Here is a 22,465-nt window from a genome sequence, read left to right as displayed (position 1 = left end):
TTAAATTACTTTTTTAATTAATAACTATAAATTTAATTAATTATTAATTATCAAATTATGAAACCGAATAAAGTCCCTTAAGGCCCAATAAAACCGAATAAAGCTCATTAAAGCCCAATAAAACTGAATAAAGCCCATAAAAATGAGAAAATAGGAAAAATAGGAAAATCTCTCACTGAACCCTCGCTGATCAGCGAGGGAATTGTTCTATTTTTCTTATTTTCTTGTTTTTTATGTGTTATAGGCACACATTTTTATGTGTTATAGGCACACATTTTTATGTGTAGGTATTGTATGTATAGATGTGCATGTGTTATAAGTATATATATTCATCGGCCCGTGTTATATACATATGTTTATACGATGTTGTATGTGTTATATGTATATATACCCGTCGATCCGTGTTATATACATATGTATACACGATGTGTGCTGGTTGCTAACCACGATTGGATTGATGTATATATTATTTAAGATACATATAGCGGATGATGTATATATGTTTAAACGTATGTGTATATGTGAATGTATAGATAGTATGTGTGTGTTATATGGGGCTTTATTTGGTTTTATTGGGCCTTAACCCATTTAATTGGGTTTTGTTCGGTTTTATTGGGCCTTAATCCATTTAACGGGTTTTATTGAGTTTATTGGGCCTTAATGAGCTTTATTCAGTTTTATTTGACTTTATTCGGTTTTATTAGGCTTTGTTCGGTTTTATTGGGTCTTAATCGATTTTATTGGACTTTATTTGGCTTTATTGGGCCTAATGGGCTTTATTCAGTTTTATTGGGCCTAATGGGCTTTACTGGGTCTTAACCCATTTTATTGGGTTTTTTCAGTTTTATTGGGCTTTAATCTATTTACCGGACTTTATTGAGTTTATCGGGCCTTAATGAGCTTTATTTAGTTTTATTGGACTTTATTCGATTTAATGGGCCTTAATGGGCTTTATTCGGTTTTATTGGGCCTTAATCCATTTTCTTGGACTTTATTCGGTTTTATTGGGCCTAATGAGCTATATTCGGTTTTATTAATTAATTTTTGTAATATTTTAATAAATAATTAAAAATTAATAATTAATAATTAATTAAATTTGTAGTTATTAAATAAAAAAATCAGCTGATCCCTTGCTGATCAACGAGGGATCAGCGAGGAATTTTTTCCCTCGCTGATTTTCGTCCCTGATAACTGGTTTTCTAGTAGTATATCAAAGTTCTCATCTTAGGAATATGAATCGTAAATCTAATAAAGATTGATTTTCTCATAGCTAACTTATAACAATTAAAGCAATTGATAGTTGATCATGCTAACAAAGACACTAAAAATAGATTTATATGCTTCACTAATTGAAAAACCCAATAAAAATCACAACTTAATGTTTTCATATGCTTTCAACCAAAAGTCATGCAACCTCCATCATCTAAAGATAAGTTCATGTTGGGTGTGGTATGAAACGAAACAAAGAGAACGAGTTCAAAGACATAAACATGGTTTCTAAATTAAAATCCACGATAATGTAAAAACACCCTTCCCTGATGATCTCCCATGGGCAAATAATGAATATTGCTTCCCATCTTTTATCACAATGTGATTCCCTACTTTTTGTTGCTTCTAAATCGCCCCAAAATTGCCTAGAATTTACTTACAATCATAGAGTTCTTGTCCTCTTTTGCGTAGTCTGCCTAACCCTAGTTGGAACAGCCTAAGTTGATGCGTCTCAGGGCATCTGCAACCACAACCGCGACCAAAGTTTCAAATTGGGTCGCCCATGTCCATTTAGGTGCAAGTTTTGAGTCACAGATAGCCTATATAACTCACCGCCTCCAATCAATTGCTCTTTTTTTTCCAAGCACGAACCACTCAACGTACTCTGTCAAAATGTCCATTTTACGAATATCTCAAAATCACCTAGAATCAAACTATAATTCCGGAATTTCTCACATTTTCTCCTAAGATAGATATTTACACAAAACTTGCAATAAATAGAACGCTATTTCACTTGGAAACATAGCAAAACAACACAAAATGTGGCCTATCAATAACTTTTTATTAGACGTTCTCATTGTCCAAAATACATGACTTCAATAATGTAGAAGATAACGAGAGTAGCTAAAGACTTGACGGTTGACAAAACCATAAATTGACGACCTTGGCAATCAAAGACACAACATAATCAAAGGGTATTATTTTTTTGGTTTATTAAAGTCCATCCTTCGTAAAGATAGATTGATTATGCATGGACAAAATCAATATTTTGGCAATTTTGTTTTCTTAAGTCTCGAGTCATTTTAGTTGTTTTTTGCGTTGTTTGGGGACAAGCAACAATTTTAGTTTTAGGGTGTGATAAGCATCAACTTAAATGATGTTTTCCGTAACGTTTTGGTAATTATCTGTTACTCTTACTACCGAAATATCCAATTGCTTAGTCTTTTAGTTAAATATCTTAGTTTTTCTTAGTATAATGATAAATGAAGAATAATATCATGAATGCTTGGTTGCTGATTTTTGGGATATTTTATGCAATCTTAAGGAGGATGCTTCTGAGAATGCTGCAGGAGTGCTGTAGCACTATGTTAACCGATTTTTAAAGACTTCAGAGAAAAAACTTGGATAATTCACATAAAAAATGACCTACCTGTTGCTAAAAATGGTGTTCATAATATGATTAGAATTTATTTATCAACCACAAGATCCAGAATAATGTAGTCGACAGGAAAAATGAAAATTTCTACTTAGGCCTAACAAATACTCAATTTTTCATCTCTGTTGAGCTATGGAGTTGTCAGCAAACTTAAGGGTAACTATAGGTCGTCTAGCTTCTCCAATGACTAAGGTATTATTAATATACAGGGGCATAAAGTTCATGCAAGCTCTTAGATTACACAATTTCTTTCCAATCTCTTTCCCACCTATTAAACAAGAAAATAGTGAAACTCCCTGTATATTTGAGCTTAGAGGAAACTTTGTCTGAAAGGAGGGAACTACAACCTTCTGTCAAGATGATAATTTCATATTCACTCAATTGCTTCTTTTTACTCAAAATGTCTTTGAGGAATTTTGCATAACATAGATAACACAGTCAATTGAGAAATGGAAACCAAAAACATAATTCTTGGACGAACTTTTTTTTAATTGGCCCATAAGGTTAAGCGTACAACATGAAAACTATATATATTTAGTACAGGATGTGAATTTTTGGTGGTTGATTTGGTCTAGACCGCTCAAAAAAAACGTTCAAACCGCAAACCAGACTAGACCGAACGGTTTGACTATTTTTAAGACCCGATCGGACCGCCAAACCGTTGAAACCACCAGAAACAATTTGATTTGACAGGTTTGACAGTTTAAGCGGTCCTACGATTTTTTTTAACACCCATAGTAACTCGTCTTTTTGATTTCTCAACCTTCGTGAAGAAAGGTACATAAGGATAGAGGTGTGTAAAATCTGAATAGTCCGAAATCCGATCCTAAACTCGAACTGGAAATAATATGTTTATGCAAAACCCGAATACCCTGAAATCTAAAAATCTGAAAACCGACTTTTGAGGGAAAATATAAATTCGGATTGGGTATGATTGTTAGCCACCCGATCTGTTTGAAAACCCGAAGTATAATACATATATATTTTAAATACTATATAAATATATTTATTTATCTAATTATTTTATTGAAATTCTAAAGATTCTAGTCAATCGTGCTCTTGTTTAAATTCTAAGCATACTATCGATTTATCTATCATCTAAATCAATTGAACTCATTCTCAACATCGATTGAATATATTCTTTTTGCATTATAACTAAACATGAACCCGAAACCCGAAACAATCTAAAACCCAAAAATCGGGGATTGATTTCCATATCCAAAATCTAATCAGGTTTTTAATTTGCCCACGTGAACTTGCCCAACCTGCCTGGTGGACACCGTATATAAGGAGGAATAGGAGCTACAATGGCCTTCTTAGGGGGTTGATTTAAAGATGCTTGGGTAAGGGTAAATTTGGATTTTTTAGAATAGGAGTGACCAATAATTCCTTCTTAGGAAGTGGTCTCATGTCTACCAATTTTTCCTTATCTTTCAAAATGGGCGTGACAACATACAAAATGGATGTTAACACATTATTTTCAGTTCGTGTTTTGGATGACTCAGCATGCTTTTTCAAAGGACCATTTTCTATCAAATCCTTTCCATTTTTAATGTCATTACCTTCACATATTCTTCTATCATAGGCCTTTGGAATTTCTATATCGCTAGGAAGGGTACCAACCGGCCTATTTCTCAACTCTTTAGCAAGTTGTCTGACTTGTCTTTCCACAAATCTTATTGATGCATTTTGATTATTAGTGGCAACTTGATTTTGAGAGTTCTGCTGGTTCAAAAACGCTTGGTTCAAGGTATATTGTTGATTCAAACGAGCTTGAGTTTGGGCCATAATTCCAGTCATCCCCGCTTCCAAAGAAACAAACAGGTGGCTTGGCTTGTTAGTTGGGTTCATTTTGAAAAGAGGACTAACTTGGTTGTTGATAAAAACTTTGTTGGGAAGAGTTTTGGGACTGGACTTGATACTAGCTTAGAGATTGCGATGGTTGAAAATTAGAGGTCCCTTGGAGTTTATTCATTGGTGGGTTCAAAACAGGACAGTTCCACGAAAAATTTGGGTGTCATCTCCACCCAACATTGTATACTTGAGAAAATGGTCTGGTTCTGTTTTGATTTCCCACATAATGTATTGATTCAGATTTAGATGGACAATGCTCATACAAATTGCCCTTCACCACAATACATACATTGCACCGACTCAACGGCCAAAGTGGATGTTGTGGCAACAGATTATGCTATTGACCTGTTGCCAAATTTTTCATTAAATTGGTCATCCCGGTCATTTGTGTCGTTAATGTTTTATAAACATCTGCATCATAAACTCCAGTCGCTTTGCATGGTACTAGTACATATGGATTAGCCTAATGACCATTACAAATGTTCTCCAGGATATCATATCCATGATTATAGGTATTGGCTGTGAAAGCACCCCCTGATGATGCATCGAGCAATTGTTTAGCAGTGGTATTTAAATCATAGTAAAATGCCTCGAGTTGTATACAGTAGGGAATGTCATGGTGAGTGAATTTTCTCAACACATTTTATACCTTTTCCATGTATCTGAAACTGTCCCATCATCCATTTGTCTAAAAATACAAATTTAATTCTTGGCCTAGCGTTCTAAGTGGGAGGAAAATATTATTTTTCAAAAAGTTTCTACCATGTTGTTCTTAGAAATGACTGATTATGGTTGCAATGAGTTAAACTAATACTTTGCTCTATCCATTAAAGAAAATGAAAACAATATAAGCCTTAAAACATCGTTAGATACTATTTGGGTGAAAATTCGTGACCTCGACCGTTGAGGATATTATCATTTACGAGACTACCTTCATCGATTAGTCGTTGATATCTCTGACGACACTGACATCTACGACAGACGATCATCGATAGTCAAAGATTCAAGTTACTTATCATCGACTAACACTAACGCATAATTATCTTCGACGACTGTTATCTTTCTCATTTTTGCAGGTCTTGAAGATTTATGACCAAGATTCATTACATTAATACATTTGGCCTATCCGACGACCATTATTCAATTTTGCCATCAATACGTGACTGTTATCACCATAATGATAATTGAAGACAACGTTACCAAAGTTAGTTAATAAGCTCAAGACCATTCAAAGAGGCACAACGATAACAATATTGAGAATACGAAGAACAAACTACAAAATCTACTCTGAAGCATATTTGAAGAAATTCTCATCGCTAAAGTCATCTTTTAAGTTTATACATGACACATCGTGTTCATTCACGATCTATAATTGTAATCAATGTTATTAAGGACTACGACCCTGATTGACGTCCATAGTGCATTTACGATATTTACGATCGTCCATGGTTTCTACCACCGTTGGGATTTTCCATGTCACCAAAATCGTTTGCCTTGTTTATTATTCTACTTGTTTATCTTTTTCAATTTGAAAGTTTAATCTGTAGTTGATTAACTCTGTCATCCAACTTTTAAATTATACTTGTGAAGTTTTTAGCATAAACAGTTTAATTTGGCACGCACCGTGGAACTAACTTTCATCTTTTTTTTTAATCATGATAAAATGGCTTCTGCAGGTTAGGATCAAGGTATTATTGCAGATGATAAAATGGATCTCCTTCGAAATAAACAAGTTTCTTTCGAACTAAAATTTAATCTTTTTTGCATATGATAAAATAGCTTTTGTAGGTCAGTATCAAGGTATTATTGCAAGAATTTGAACTGAAATAGATGTTGGTGAACAAAAAATTGCTCGACTGGTCGAACAAAACACTAGCATCACCTTTTGTTGATCATATAGTTTTGATCGACATACTTAAAAACTACAATACTCCAATATTTAGTCCTAGATATTCTGGTATGCCCAACCCTAATGAACATGTAGCTCAATGCAAACAATAACCAAAGATGCATTACAATGGCTTATCAATCTAAAGACAAAATTCACAAACACATTCGTCGATCAAGTTTACTAATTTTTCAAATATGCGAGCAGTAGGAAAAGGGAAAAACAAACTAGTGACTTATACTATGTTATGCAAAAGAATAGAGAATTTGTATGCAGTTACTTCAACCGATTCAATTCAGAATGATCAGCATCCAAAACTGCGACATATGAACAGTTATCGAAGCATAGAAAAGAGGACAAGAGGAAGAATCAAAGTCATATTTAGATATAACTAATTATCCCGCCGAGACCTTTGAAGATGTGAAAGCCAGAACGCTCGCCATATGCGCATTGAATATGACATTGTGTTTCGAAAGAAGTATAACCCCGGCAAACGACCTTTGAGCGTCAAACATCCAGAATTTAAAACGAAAAGTCATCCTCAACAAGAACAACATCGTCAAATTTCAAATGTCAGATTTGAAAAAAAGTTTTGGTTGATGGAGGAAGCTCTGCTAATGTTATTTTCCTTCAAACTCTTCAAAACATGGCATTGTAGATAGCGAAGTAATCATGATAAGACCGTCCTTGTCATATTTGATGGCGACCCCGTCAATACTCTTGGAGAAATTACTCTCCCAATTTCTGCTAAAGGCGTCAATAAATTGACAAGGTTTAATGTCGTCGATTGCTTCTCTATATACATTGTTGGGTGACCTTCGATCCATGAAATGAAAGTCGTTCCTTCGACGTATCATCAAAAGTGAAAGGAAGATTGCAAGAGAGTGCTATAAAACCACGATGAAGCCCAGAAATAATACTATCTAGCAATTACAGCACCAAGGATATCAAGATAAGGCCGACAATCAACAATTATAAGAGGTCGTTTTTAATCCTAATAAACTTGAAGAAATTATGTTAATGGGGGCAACTTTGGATCATGTCATCAAGCAACGATTTATAGACTTCCAAAAGCTCAATGCTAATTGTTTTGCTTGGTTGCACAAAGATATGATCGACATTAACTGCAACATCACATCACACAAACTTACATCGACCTTACCTTTAAACCTATCATGAAGAAACGACAGAAGTTTGCTCTAAAATACAACGAGATTATCAACAATGAAGTAAAGAACTATTGAAAAGGGGGAAGATTCATGAAGTAAATACCTCGATTGGCTATACATTGACGCTTTCGTCGATGCAAACAAATGGTCATTAGCTACTCATGTTCATGGATGCATATTTTGGTTACAACTAGACAATCATGCATCATGATGACCACGAAAAAACAATATTTACGGCGTACAAAGGAATATATTTACAAAGTAATGCCTTTTGGTCTTAAGAATGCAGGTTCAACATATCAACAACTTGTGAATCGCATGTTCAAAGAACATCTTAAAAAAATCATGTAAGTCTACATTGAAGATATGTTGGTTAAATCTAAAAAGGCATCAAATCACATAGATCATATTCGTCGGTTATTCAACATCCTATGACAGTATCAAATGAAACTAAACAGACAAAATGTTCCTTCGGAGTTTATGTGGGAAAATGCCCCGGACATATGGTCACCCGAAGACGTATTGAATCCATGCCCGAGCAAGGTGATCATCAATATCTAGTCGTCTAAAAATCTAAAAGAGGTACACGGCCTCACAGGTAGAATTGCAACAATCAACAGCATTATCTCAACCCTTTGATAAACGTCACTTATTTTAGAATGTCTTATGAAAAAAAAAATAAAGGATTTGAATGGATGGATGAACATGAAAAACACCTACAAAATTTGAAAAAACAAAATACATGTCATCCCCACCTTTATTGTCAAAACCCAAGGACGGAGAAATTTTGCAACTATATTTAGTTGTTAGTTTGAACATCATCGATTAGTCTCTAACGACACTAACATCTATGATAGATAATAATCGACAATGAAAGATTCTAGTTACATATTATCGACTAATACTAAGGCATAATTATCTTTGATGACTATTATCTTTCTCATTTATTGCGAGTTTTGTTAGATTAGTGACCAAGAGTCATTCCATAAATACACCCGGTGTAATTGATGACCAATATTCAATTATTCCATCAAGACGTGACCGTTATCACCATAATGACAATTGAAGACAACCGTTACTAAAGTTACCTATAAATGAGCTCAAGATCATTCAAAGAGACACAACGATAACAATATTAAGAATATGAAGAACAAACTATGAAGTACATTCGATGAAATCCTCATTGCTAAAGTCATTTTTAAGTTTATACATGACACGTCATGTTTATCTTCGATCTGTAAATGTAACCAGTGTTATTAAGAAAAAGGTCCCTGGTTGACGTCCATAGCGCATCAACGATATCTACGATTGTCTACGGTTTTATCACTCGTCAGGGTTTTATGTGTCACCAAAATCATTTGTCTTGTTTATTATTTTAGTTATTTATCTTGTTTATTTTGAAAGTCCAATCTGTAGTTGCTTAGTTCCGCGATCCAAACCTTAAATTACAGTTGTATAATTTTTGGCATAAGCAGATACTCTAGATATACGAAAATTGTCAGTTATTTCCATGACAGATTTCAACTGCGAATGTGGATCTTCAACATATATTCTATCAAATTTGTACAATGTAGAAAAGATAAAGCAACAAATGCTTATAAATAAGCTAAATTGATAAACAACATGGACTACACAAATTTATCAGACTTGATTGTGATTAAAAAACTTGAAGGGGGGACATGTATCCTTCTTGTTCAATATCAGTATTCTCCAAGTGAGAAACCGATAGATTATGAGTTGCGTGTCCCAAGTGTTAATGAAACACTTATCTTTTGAAAGATAAATGAGTAGTTGGTGGTGTTTTAAACAAAAGTTGGTCTAGGCTTTGCATTTTTCAATACTAGTCTCGAAAGAATCAAGAACTAATAAATTATGTGTTTGCCCAGATTATACTAGCTAGATCAGGATTTTAATATTCTTTTAATCCTGTATACAACTATCATTCAGTTATTTTTAGCTCACATTAACTACTCCTCTCTTTTTCATTTTCAGCTCCTCACACAAACCCAATTTCAGATAAGCTTACTCAGTATGGTTGTCTTCTTAGGTAGGACTATCGATTATGATAGTCCATAGAAGTTTATCTGATAAGCACTCAATCCATCTAAGAATTATTTCATGTAAGCTCAATAAAATGATGTATGCAGTTAAGCTCATAAGTTTTGATCACAAGAGTTTGATCAAAATATATTGCAATTACGCACACAATGAAATTCATAGAATTTTTCAACTTTCAAATTGTATATGGAGAGAAATGAAGGAAGATTTGTAAGAATAAACTTACAGATTAAACATTCAAAGAATAATGAAGTGTTTAACAATGAAGAATTATTTTCAATAAGTTCTGAAAACAAATTTGATTTCAAACGACTGTATTATCACTGGAAAGAAATTTTGCAATTTATAGACATGATAATAACATATTGAAAAATAGGTTAATCAGGTATTGGAATTATATATGAAGATAAAATACGCAGGTATTGACTCAATGAACTACCTGATCAGAGATAATACTCATTGCAAACAAAAACTAAAACGAAAAACATTTAAAAATCACACTTCTGATAGTAATAAAATCATTTTGAGTTCAAAGAAGTGGTTTGAACATTTAGAAAATATTTTAATACATCTAGAAGTTGTCCTTCTTCTAAGCATATGAAGATTTAGTTCAAAAAGATATACCTGAGTTTTAGATCAGAACGAAATTTAGATCATGATGCTCCCCTTGAATTTAACTCATACACAAACAAATCAACATTTTAGAGACTCCCTCTTGACATGATCAAATAGAGACTCTGACTCCCCCTTGATATGTACAAAGGAATATCTCTTATCTTATGTACAATATGGAGGATGAACATCAGTATGATTATTCTGATCATCATACTCATTAACATTAATAGCTCGTATTTCTGACTATTGTAGCTTGAGTTCTGAACTGTCTTGTTCATAAGTCACGAAAATCACTGAAGTACAAGTTCTAAACTGAAATGATTAGAAGCTAAACCACTGAAGTTCGAGTTCTAGACTGATTTATCTAAAAGTCTGCACAAAAATCACTTTGCAACATCTGGGTTAGTATCAAACAAATTAGTAGATATAGTTTTAATGCGTCATTAATACATTTTCTTTGGAACTCATTTTCAAACAAACTTCACATCCACAAAGTATGGTTCTTCTTTTGAATATTTTTCTTTTGAACAATTTTCTTGTAGCGCATGAATCATAAGCAGATATGGTTTTGTGTGAAAGATTTGATAAAGATTTGAATTTCTTAGATCAGATCTGTTGTTTGGATTTGGCATTGATAGCGAAAGAATTGTAACCACAATAGTTGTAATGCAGATGTTTTGGAGCTAAAGAAAGTATATTTGAATGAGTAAAATGTTTTGAATTTTTTAAGTTAGCATTCATATAACATTTCCTATTACTAAATAAAGCACATTTACAACTACCAGACTTCGTATTTGAATTCTGTATAGAAGAGTTAATTTTGAAAAAAAATCGCACTTTTTTTTTGTAGGTCATCTCTTATCCTCCATTCATAGCCATTTTGCAATTTACCTTTCACTGTTGCCACAGATAAGAAATTTGAATTCACAGAGGATTTAATAGTTGAACACCTAGACTCTTTAGATTTGAGAGAAGTCTAAAAATCATCTTTGGATTTTATGCCTGAAGACTCTCCAATTTAAAAAATACTTTCAGAAAGACTGATTTTATCAATAACAGTTGATTTGATTTGAGGATCAATCGAAGCAATTATTGAATTTTTAAAATTTGAACTTAAAGGTTTCGGAACTTACCCGACAAGGAATTTCGCTACCTTAGGACCGTTAGACAACCCTCTCAAGCTTCATGATTTGACTCATCAGTTTGGTTCGTTCATCAAAACGTGAGCGTAAATCTTTTTGAAGATAAGAAATCTTTTGTAAATTTGACTCACACAATTTGTCTTTACAAACCAAATGCATGGTCAACTAAGAGGTTTGTTCATTAAGCTCATTTGATTTAATTAAAAACTCATTTTGAGCACAAACATTTAATTTCTTTTCATATTTCAGCTCAGTTTCAAGTTCAGATATTTGTTTCTTCAAAACAAAATATATTTGCGTTAGAATCAAATTCGGGATTTGATACAACCCAATCTTGTTGTTCAGAGTCCTTTTCAGTCAAATCAGAATCATAAATCACCTATGATTCAGATTCAGGATGAGTCATATAACACATTTTCAAAAATATCATATCTTGAAGATTCTTCATTTTGTGACAGGGATTTTGAAGAAAAGTTAAAATTTTATGTGGGGTAAAATGATTCAATTTCGGAATGAGAAAATTCAAGTTTTCTAGTTTCGTAACTAGAGTTCAAATCATCATATTTTAATCCCATAGTTTTGAAATTAGGTGTTTCAAAACTCTCTTCATCTGATTTATGCATATCACTTTTAGAAGATATAGGTGATTCAGATTCCGATTTAACAAAAATTTCTCGAATATAAGGAATTGAGAATTTTGCAGACCCCCATTCATTAAAATCATATAAAGATTTTGGGGCCTTTTTCAAAATATCAGATTCATTGAAACCTAAACCCATTTGAGGATTATAAAACCTTATATCTTTGGGTTTATATGTCAAAATCTTCAATGTCTGCTCAGATTGACCTCTTTTGTATAATTTTCTCCAACTGTTTAACTTTATCATATAATTGACCTCTTTCTTTAAAAGTAACATCAAATCTCAACTGGATGTTAACTCTTTCACCTTCTGATTCATTCAAATTCTTTTTCAATGTAACAACTTTTTTCTAAATCAAATATAAGTTGTTCTTTTTCATTTTTGAGTATTTCTGCTCTCAAACCTTTGCTTAAACATTTATAACCAAAATTTTCTTCTCGAAATTTTAGCAATAAAGTTCTTTCAGTCATAAGCCTTTGTTTTAAAACTTCAACACTCAAGGATTCAATCTCATAATAGAATGAAGTGAGTATCTCAGTATTAGATCCAATGCTTTCCATGTCCTTTGACATATTTATAATGACTTGAACTGATCGTTCAGAAAATGATCTTGAATTGTTTGGAATCCTTAGAAAAGTGTCCCCCTCCCACAGTTTATCGCATCAAAAATTTGTCGCGTCCAACATGAACCTAAATACTTGTCGCATCGAACATGAAAACTTGTAGCACCATGAAGTTTGTCGTGTTCAACTTTGTCGGATCCAAGTTTATCACATTCAACTTTGTCTCATTAAAGAATTTTGTCACATCAAACAAGAAATGAACAATAACTTGTCGCATTAAACAGATGTGAAAAGTTCAACTTGTCGCATCCTTTAGATGCGATAAGTTCAACTTTGTCGCGTCCTTCAGATGCGATAACCTCACTTCTTGGGTCCTTCTTATGCGATGACTTCAGCTTCTCGGGTCCTTGAGATGCGAGAACTTGGGTTGTCAGGTCCTTGTAATGCGATAACTTTGACTTGTCGCATATAACTAATACGATGACTTTGAATATTTGTGATGCGATAACTTTGAAGTTCATCCCAAAAAATTCAAAATTCAAGATTTTGAAATGAAGTTTCAGAATAAATTTGGAAATACAAACAGGAACAACTTTAATTCTTGAAGCTACAATGGATTTGAACAAAAATTACAATTTTGATCAAGAAACAGAAAACAAAGTTCGAACCTTCAAAGATACGATCTGAATTGATTTCAAACACGTTCAATCTTCTTCTGATTTGCTCTGATACCAATTGTAGATCCCAGATTCAAGTCATGAATGATTAAGATCCAGATTCAAGAACACATAATTGAATATTGAAATGTCGGTTGTATATTGATACGTCAAAAGTACAGAGCATTCTTAAAACTGCTTACAACTGATTAATTGTTTCTTAACTGCTAACTAACAAGGCGCCGTATTTATACCCCAAGATTACAAGGAACCAAACTAGCTTACAAAGCTTGTAAAGCTACATTACAAAGCATATTGAAACACTTTAAGCTCAAGGACTTGAATACAACAATTTTATCCCAACATGTTCATTTCGTGCAGTTCTTGCTTCATTTTGTTACCAGCACGTTGGTTTAACTCTTGTGGTTATGCAATTTTAATTTTCTGTTCACTAAGTGAATAAGTCTGTTTTTATCTCTTTTTTTTCGCGATAGAATCAGTCAGTGTGGTTTAATTTGGTTTGGAGTTTCTGCTCCAGATTTTTAAAGTTATTATCTTGATTAATAAAGCTTTGAATTTTATTAGTTTTATTTATCTTTTATGTATTAATAAAGGTTTAAACTTTATTGATTTATGGCTGATATAAAACTATTTTTCAACAATGTGATGTGTCCATCAAATAAGCCCAATCGTTGCCCAGAGAGAGTATGAAGGAGTGAACGAAAAATCCGGTCAAGCGCCACATGTTACCCAAATCTCAGGATCTCAACCATCTTATCCCCAACCACAAAGGTGATGTTCGATTGGTTTGAGCTTGAACTCCAAAAGTCAAAAGTGTCTCGAAGTCCCAGGTTGGAATCCAAGGAGGAATAAAAATCCTCTTGTAGCCACGGAGGTTCAAATGCAGTAACTCTGAGCTACCCACAAAGCAAGTGGTCGTCTTGGGATTAATCGGCTCGCATAGCAGGTTTGATATTCGGGTTAATAAAAAAAACATCTTATCCCCAAGATACAAGGACAAGAGAGAGACACAATGATCCAACAATAGAAGGCTCAACAATCAACAAAGAATTTATCAGATCTTGTAGATGAGCACTCACCACCTTCCTCTTCGTTTCTGCAATTGTAACTTTTTTTCTTTTGTCGTTCATAACAACATCACATCACTACACCAACTCTGTTCTTGAATAGGGATTAGTGAGGTGATGTTACCCGCGGTTTTTACCCGTTTTCTGGTTTTCCGCATCAACAGTCATAACGTATCATTTATATTGCTTTATTACTTCTTTTGTTACTTGCTTTCCATTGTTACGTCTTTATAATTGTCTAATCATTGGAACCGAAACCGAAAATCGTCGCTAGGCGAAATTCGGCCAAACCACAAACAACTGCTAATATAATAAACAAGTTTCACTGAAACAAACTTGAGTTTATAGGATTCTAAAAATATCTACGTATCATAAGAAATTGTTTTATAAGATTTAAGTTTATGTAGTCAAACAATTGTGTCTTCTACATAAAAACATTGCAATAAGTTTATAAGATGTTATTCATTGTTTCAGTATGTTTTTAGGACATTTTCAAAAATAAAAGCATCGAGGCATTTTTGATAAGTGTTCTATAACACATCTTTTTTTATGACACTTGTTTTTTTTGAGATTTTTTTCCATATAATGACGTGTTAAAAATTAATTAGGCACTTTATTTCAAACATGTTCTAAAAAACTTGTTACGATTTGATGTCCAAAAATATAATAAACTAATTACTACACTTTTATATAAGATTCACAACTATTTGTTCCTATAAATATAAGTACTAAAAGAAAGTCTATTAAGGGGGTGTTTGAGATTGCTTATTTGAAACAACTTATGTTTTTTTATAAAAGCATTTATCAACTTATTATATGTCAAAATGGTTTAACTTTTTCAAAAACTTCTTATTACCGGTTTGACATGGTATAAGTTATTTATCCAAACACTAAAAAATGCTTATTACCGATGTCATACCGAAATAAGTCAATAAATTATTTTTATAAGCAATCTCAAACACCCCTAAAATAATTTGATATTGTTACGGTGTATAGGACTTATTTATTTGATTATTACTGAGATATTTTTTATTAATTTTGTAAAAATAAATATAATATTATTACACGAATTGTGCATGTAGTAAATTATTTTTAAATTTGGATGTTCAATATGCATGGTTTTCCACCTAAAAGGTATTTGATTTATGACCTCGGTAACCGAGGTATCCACTTTATGTTCAGTTTCGATGAATTCATCAAACGATAATGAATGTTTTTGATTCATTGGAGGTGAATCTTTTATTATTTCTAGGTTTTAAGGGACCGTTTATTAAATACTTATTTGGGTAAGTGAACATCAAGTCATATTTTTTTATCGAGGCATATGGTAAGGACCAAAAATCTTATCCGACAAGAGCGAGACAAGGACCAAGAGTCTTACTCGGTAAGTAAGGACGACGACTCTTACCACGGTAAGCGCTTAACGGGTAAAATGTTGCATACGATACCGTTTTGGTAGACTAAAATCTTACCCGGTAAGTAAATGATAGTGTTAAATTTTACAGGTGAGTGCTTACTGGATAAGTGCTTACCGGGTAAGTGTTCGATAAACGGCCCCTTAGTAATGTTTAGATTTGAATTTGGAAAAAATAAGGGTTTCGTTGTCTATTAAGACTTAACAAGTATATCGCAATCCAAATCGTTTGATTTCACTACAAAAAAGATGGGGCTTCACCTTGTGGAGATTAGTCATAACGAGAGTGTGAGAAATGTTACCTTGTGGAGATCTTCTCCTTTTTGTAGTTTCACGACTTTGTAATTCTTTGTTCTCCTTTGCTAGTGTCTAGCTAGCCTTTTAATGCATTGTTGTTTCCAAAAAAAGGGGCTTCACAGATGAAAAATCAGCCAATAATCCGTCCAGAAAACCATCATCGACGTGATAAAATGTGATTGGTGATTGTGATTACCGGTGAACTCACCGGCAAATTGACAATCAACAACGGGAAAATTCGTCGGTGCTGAAGTGATCCACCATAAATCCACCGGAATTTATCGAACCAAAAAAATTCGTTTGTAGTATTCAGGGTTGTACCTGGGGAAGGCGGGCTACGCGTACCCCCAAGGCCCACAAGAAATAGGAGACAGTTTTTTTTAGTATAGTACTATAGTAGTAGAAAGAAATTTAGTAAATAAAAGATAATTTTTTATATCTAATAACACTAAAAAAGAATTTCGTATTTTATTAAGGGACCAAACATGTATTAATTACTTATATTAAAAAAGAAGATATTAAAAATTAAAAAGTTAATTGATTGTTCATTTTATAGTATTGCTTATTGTTTCTGTAGAGTTTTTTTTATCTTAAACTACTTGCATATAAAATTTTGAGATATTATTCATCATTCATATCTCACTAACTCTTTTGATTATTTCATCCACCTGATTCTATTTTTGTATTAGAATATAATAGAATTTTGTTATTAACTAAGAAAATTCTTATGTTTTTAAAAAATTTACCAGCTATATGAGACAGTCCAACTTATATCCATGTTTAGAATTTCAAAACTACCCTTGTTTTTTATACATTATACAGTCCTTATTATCTAATACTTAATGGATGAATTCAAGTATTCTCTTATCTCTAAAACAAGAATAAAATATCAAGTTATAACTAGCATGAACTTTTGAATCTAAAATTGATGGTTTCAATTTCGAAAAAGTTTGTTTTAACCCTAGAAGTTTAAAACGATGATGAAAAACTTTAACCTATATTGAGATGAAAATCCAACTGATTTATATTAACTTGCATAGAGTATTACTTAGAATAGTCAACATTGTGACCACCAAATGATGTCAATCTATATATTAAAGGTATATATAGTATATTTTGACGGTGGAACGTGTTGATGATGCTATGTAAATGATATGGTAGATAATGTTAATTTAAAAATAATTAGTGATTGATTTTACATCTAAGAATATTCAGAAAAAACGATTTTATATGAGTTATTAATATTTCTTGAATTTAATATTATGTTTAATGATAAAAATGAGAAATTAAATATTATTTTTCATACATATCGAAGGCACTTTTTTTTATCTTGTTCAAAGCCTATAAAATGTTAGTAACGAGCCTAATAGTGTTTAATGACTTTCGCTTCTGCTCATGGACTTTTGGATAGGTGTTAAAAAATTAGAGTAAATAAAAAAAAATGACTCATAATTTACTTTGGGACCATTTACTAAATGTTTATCCGGTAAGTACTTATTAGGCAATTTTCCTCACCGGATGAACATAGCAAGGGGCAAAATCTTGTCCGGTAAGAGCGATGATAAGAATGAAGAGTCTTACCCGGTAAGTGAGGGTGCAAGTAAATTGTTGCATAAATTACGTTTTGATGTACTACAATCTTACCCGAAAAATAAATTATAATGTTGACTTCTAATGATAAACACTTACCGGATAAACATTTAAGTAAACGGCCCCTTAATTGAGTTAGAATGATCTGATTCTCATCTTTTAGATAAACAAATAAATAAAAAAATGTTCGATTACCAGCTTGTACTAAGATTCAATCACACATGCATGCTTTTGCGTGGTAAAACGTGTAATGTATAAAATAAACACCGCATATATTTTGGCATTTTTAATTAATAAATTAAATTATAAATAATATATGTCATACTTTAAGTATATAAGAATATATTGTGTTGATGGTACAACACGTAATTAACATATTAAATTAACACATGATAAATCTTTCGGTCGAAACATGCTTAGCGACGATTTTAAGTTTAAGTCCCGACGATTAGATAGTCGAGTGGAAAATAAGTAATTCTGGAAAACAGTAAAATAGAAAACGTAAAAATGTAAAGAATTTGTCACGGTTGGTGCTGTAAAAAAAACCCGACAAATAAGTAAAAACCGTAGGTGATATTAGATCAATGGTCCATTAATGCATGGTAACGAATTGGTGTTCAAGAACGTCGTACAAGACATGTCGTTGATTACTTGCTAATACAAAAATAAAGTTAAAGGTCATGTAGTCCGCATATAACAGATTAAGGTTATGTTTGGCAAAATAGCTAATAAGCTGGCTAATGGACTAATCACGGTTGACAAACACCAAGGGTTTGTTTGTTTTTTGAAAAAAACCACTTAATGTCTCTTAAGTCTGAACCGGTCAAACGTTTTTATTTTCAGACCGTTTGTTTTTTTTATATAAATAAGAGTTGAAAAGCTCTTAATTTGCTCTGAAAAAAAAGTGATAACATAATCACTTAAATCCTCTTAATCGCTCCCTCCAGACTCTCCCCTCCATCCTCACCTTCAGATTTAGTCCTCCAAATCTATCTCGCAAGACATTCGATCTCCAAAACAATCACGACCCAGATCGATCCACATATTCTTGTAAAATCATGACTCAGATCGATCCAAATCTATCAGATCTGAAACTTGACTGATTCAGATTTCAGATTTCAGACATAAAAATAAACAGTCTGACTGATTCAAATTTCAGACTTCAGTACCACCTCTTAAAATTCAGAAGTGAAATCAGACTTCAGACTTCAGAACCTCTTAAAAAACAAACGCAACCTAACTGATAAGTTAGTTGAAAAATGTAAAATGATCAAAATAAGAACATCATGAAAAATGAGTCATTTACAACGTTTTATAACATAAGTAAAACAAATCATTAATAATATAATATGTTAATCAATACAAACGATTTAGTAAATAAAATTAAATAATATAATATGTTAATTAAAATATTTTTAATTTGATTATATATGTATATATATAGCTAAAAAAATAAAAATAAAAATCTACATTATTTTATGATTTTAAATAATAATTATATATAATATGAATAAAAGTAAGTTGGTCAACCTCACATATCATAATTAACTAATAATTTATTTCAAAATATAATTAATAATTAATTAAATATTTTATTAAAATCATTTATGATAGTTTTATTATTTATAAAATAATATAAAAATAACTTTAATTTTTATGTAACTTACATAAACATTTATAAAAAATTTTACATAAACATTTATAAAAAATTTTACATAAACATTTATAAAATTATTATATTTGTTTATTGATAAATAAATATATCGAATAATAACTAATAAATAATAACAAAATAATTGATATGATTAATATTGTTGATCTTGGAAATTGATGATTTACACAAGATATATTTGTAGAAGGGGGTTTAATATAAAATCAACTAATTTCCACTTTTTTATTTTATATTTTGTATTAAGACAAAGAAATACAGATCTGTTACAGAAGTTATGAAGGTAAAACTTATGATACTAAACAATTGACTGATGACAAATTTGTTAACCTGAAAGAGTGAGAGAAGAATATACTCTTTCATATTCGAAGGACTAAGATAGTTCTTCAAATGTTAACGTTGATTTTGCCTAAAAAACTATACATAGAAGTTTTTTCAAAACGGGTGAGTAACAGTGGATGACAAGGGTGACATTTTATATCCACCATTGCATTAAATGATATTGTCCAACTTTAACGCGTGTCTTCATCTGATTTGTTGATCCATGCATACATGTACACTTAATTTCATCATTTTGTGGTTGTACATTGTATTTACTTGTTATATTATCTCATCATTTTGTAGACGAGAAAATTGTAAAGTAAGTATGACGCTAATAAAATAGTGTTAAAAAGTTACTTTGGTGGACATGTTGTGCATGTTTCCATACCAGTACGAGTGTTGGAAGAGTTGGTGAGTCAAACTTGTTAGACAAGTTTACACTCCAAAATACGACTTTCCAGTAATAATATTTGTCAGATTACTATTTGACGTTATCTTGTATTCATCTTTTTTTTTTTTTGAGTAGATGACAAGTCAATATGCTTTGGTGACGATAAACTCAACTATTCGATCAAAAATCTTTCAAATCTCAAATTTATTTGTTCAATTGAACTCCAATTTGATGATCAGGTTATATTCAGAACCATAAAGATCAAATCCTTAAGCATGAATTAGATTAAAACCTTATAATTCATAATGAATTTAACAATTTTGTTCAAGAACATTTGACCAAAGAAAACTTCTCAAAAACTCACGATTTTGATTAAATTTGTTCAAACTAATTCGAATTGTAAACAGTAATTAATTCTATATAGGATGCCTAAGATCATGAAATCAACTTAACATCAAAGAATCATCAAATAAGCCAAAAATCGATCCAAACCTTCATTGTTCATCTCGAGAAAACAATTGTTTCACCAAAAATCTTCCAAAATGCTTGAATTTGTTGTGTAAATGACCGTATCGAATTAGATAACTTCGATTTTGATCTGATATCACATGTAGATCCCAAATTAACACAACAATTCATGTAATTACACTCTATAGATATGACATTGAAGAACATAGTGTTGAGAGAGCACAAGTCGGCCTCAGATTATATATTCAATCAACTCAATTAGAAAAATGACTCTCATCCTTAGTTCTAAGCCTAAGACACCTATTTATAGGTGTCCAATACAACTAGTGAGCCCAAGCCTAAAGCCCATATTACAATACAAAGTAATACAAGCTAACTTTATAAAACTTATGATACTTAGGACTATTCTAGTCCAAACAGATATAAAGGAATTTGAACAACCTTTAGGTGTGAATGAAGTGAATATTCAGTCAATGACAATATCCCATCACATCAGAACAAGAATGGATGTGATAAGAATCGAAACATCAAATTTTCATCACCTTGTAAGAAAACTATGGTGAGACCATAAAGTCCAAAGATTTTTAAAAAGAAGTCGTATCTTGTCGAGTTCCTATTTTGTAGGTTTCAGAATTTCATACTTCAGATCTTGAATTGGGTACCCTTTATTTTATTTACCAAAGCGATTTTGAATGAAAAGTTTTAAAAGCAAAAATGTAATGAAATGACAATATGATACATTTATCACTCATATTATTTTAACTTTCAACATTTAACATTTTCAATTCACTGATTAGATATTTAAACCTTGATTCAACTAAGGGTTTAGTAAATAAATCAGCCAATTGATTATCCATTCAAATAAAATGGAGTTCCATATTTCCTTAGGATATGTGATCTATGATAAAGTGATATCTTATGCCAATATGTTTGGTTCTTGAGTCTATCACAGGATTGTTAGCAATGACAATGGCATTGAAGTTATCATATGCAATGGGTATAATAGAAAATTTTATGTTATAATCAGCAAGTTAATTTTTCATCCATAAAATAGTTGTGCAGCTTCCAATAGTAACATATTCAGCTTTAGCAGTAGATGGTAAACTGTGTTTTGTTTCTTGCTTGACCAACTCACACATTTGCTACCCAGTAGTTGGCAGCTTTCTATAGTGTTTTTCCTGTCTATTTGACAACTCACAAAGTCAGAATCTGAATATCCAATGATATCAAAACTTGATACCAAAGACCTAGGTTAGGAGTACCCTTTAAGTATCTAAAAATCCTTTTTATAGCGACAAAATATGATTATTTCATATTGGATTTATTACTTGCACAAAAACATGTAGAGAACATATATAATATTTGGGTGACTAGCAGTTAAATATGAAAGAGAACCAGTCATTCATCCATAGTTGGTTACATCAACTGATCTACCATTATGGTCAAAGTGTAACTTTAATGGAGGAACCATTGGTGTTTTCATGGTTGAGAAATGTTCAAACTTTCTTTATCAAATCTTTGACATATTTACTTTGACTAATAGAAATGTCTTCAGAGGTTTGTTTGACGTGTAAACCAATAAAGAACGTTAGTTCACCCATCTTGCTAATTTCATATTTGTTTTTCATAAGATTAGCAAATTCTCACACAAAGAAATGTTCGTTGCACCAAATATTATATCATTTACATATATTTGAACAAGAATGACATTACTATCAATCTTTTTAAGAAAGAGAGCATTGGCAATTTTGTCATGACTAAACTTATTATCAAGAAGAAAGGTCGATAGAGTGTCATATCATGCCCTCGAAACTTGTATCAGACCATAGAGTGCTTTTTTCTAGCTTGTATACATGATCATGATGAATTGGATCTTGAAATCCTGGAGGTTGTTTCACATATATACTTCTTCTGATAGCTTGCCATTTACAAAGTCACTCTTGACATCCATCTGAAAAAACCTTGAAGTTTTTGTAAGCAGCATATGCAAGAAAGAT

Source organism: Cynara cardunculus, assembly GCF_001531365.2.
Source record: "Cynara cardunculus var. scolymus isolate 2C chromosome LG 13, CcrdV1, whole genome shotgun sequence".
In the NCBI taxonomy this organism is placed as follows: Eukaryota; Viridiplantae; Streptophyta; class Magnoliopsida; order Asterales; family Asteraceae; genus Cynara; species Cynara cardunculus.
Note: the sequence above shows the minus strand (reverse complement) of the source record.